The sequence below is a fragment of the Acyrthosiphon pisum genome, unplaced genomic scaffold, assembly GCF_005508785.2.
Source record: "Acyrthosiphon pisum isolate AL4f unplaced genomic scaffold, pea_aphid_22Mar2018_4r6ur Scaffold_18820;HRSCAF=19502, whole genome shotgun sequence".
NCBI lineage: Eukaryota > Metazoa > Arthropoda > Insecta > Hemiptera > Aphididae > Acyrthosiphon > Acyrthosiphon pisum.
This window is the reverse complement of record NW_021768006.1, coordinates 1-1,320: the sequence shown is the minus strand read 5'-3', so window position 1 is coordinate 1,320 and position 1,320 is coordinate 1. Positions and strand designations below refer to the sequence as shown.

At 29.2% G+C, this 1,320-nt stretch overlaps 1 pseudogene; it reads left to right on the top strand.

Annotated features, from left to right (window-relative positions):
- Positions 1–4: 4 nt before the first annotated feature.
- Positions 5–1,316, top strand: LOC100570281 (annotated as a pseudogene).
- The last annotated feature ends 4 nt before the right edge of the window (positions 1,317–1,320 follow it).

The following is a 1,320-nucleotide window of genomic DNA, read 5'->3' as shown; positions in this document are numbered from 1 at the left end:
TGCTTTTGAGACCGAGCTTGCTACACTGCATGAAATGGTACAACAATCGGTATCATCACTCCTCACTGATTCTCACAATATTGTAAAACAAACTCTAGTGAATAGTAATATAATTGAGCTATGCGAGTTTTTCGGCACCCAAAGAGGTATATTTCTGTTATGAATTTTATGTTATTATTCATAATAAATTTTGTTTTTTTTTATTCAGCTAATGATGTGATTTTATCTCACATGGTAACATTCTTGAATGACAAAACTGATAAACACTTACGTGCATCATTTTTTGACAACTTTGTGAATGTTGTTGCATTTGTTGACCAACAGTGTTCACCTATATTATGTCCACTATTGCAACAAGTAAATTTACAGTACTGTTATAGTAGATTTAGATATACAATAGTAGATATTAGATAATATAGTATAATAATTTAATATAATATTTTGTTCTTGAATTTATAATTTCCAGGGGTTTACAGACAGTGAAGAGTTTGTAGCAAAAAAAGCACTCAATGCAATGTCACAGTTGATTGAAAAACGCTTGCTTCAAAAAACTGCCCTTTATCAATTAATTAGGGATATCTCTTGTTTTCTCATCCATCCAAATTTATGGATACGACAGGTATGTTTAAATGTGTATTTGATCTTCTGTGTGTATGATCATCACTGTTATTTCAGAAACGTGCAGGAATATTTTGTTTGATTTTTATTTTTTAATTTGTTTTAGGCTACTGTGGGTTGTTTTAGTGCTACAGCACGCATGTTAGATGATGTAGATGTTCAGTGCAAAATATTGCCTGTAATGAAACCTTATTTGAAGCATTAAATTATATTAGTAGATAGAGAAGAATTAGTATTGAATACTTTAAAAGACCCTTTACCACGAAATATTTATGATACAGCTGTTAAGTGTTCAATCCTTGAAACATTAGTGGATATATTGGGTGAACGAAAAAAAGCCAGGACCATCGCTAACACTGGTCATATACCTTTAACAAGTGTTACACAATCAATGCATCAAAATAGTGCATTAAGAAATGTAAAATATAAATTATTCATTGTTATTAATTAATAATTTTATATTATTATTTTAATTTATAAATTTTAGTTGATTAGGAAACTGGAGTCTGAAGGGATGACTGAAGTAGTAGAAGATCAATTGTTGGCACTATCTAAACATATATTGAAAGTTCACAAGCAATTAGCATTTGACAACAAATATAATACTAAAGGAAAAGTAAGAAATTTTACTAACTCACCTATGTTTTTATTTTATTTATTCCAACCTAATTTTTTACCAGATAAATATTGGAGACACAAAAC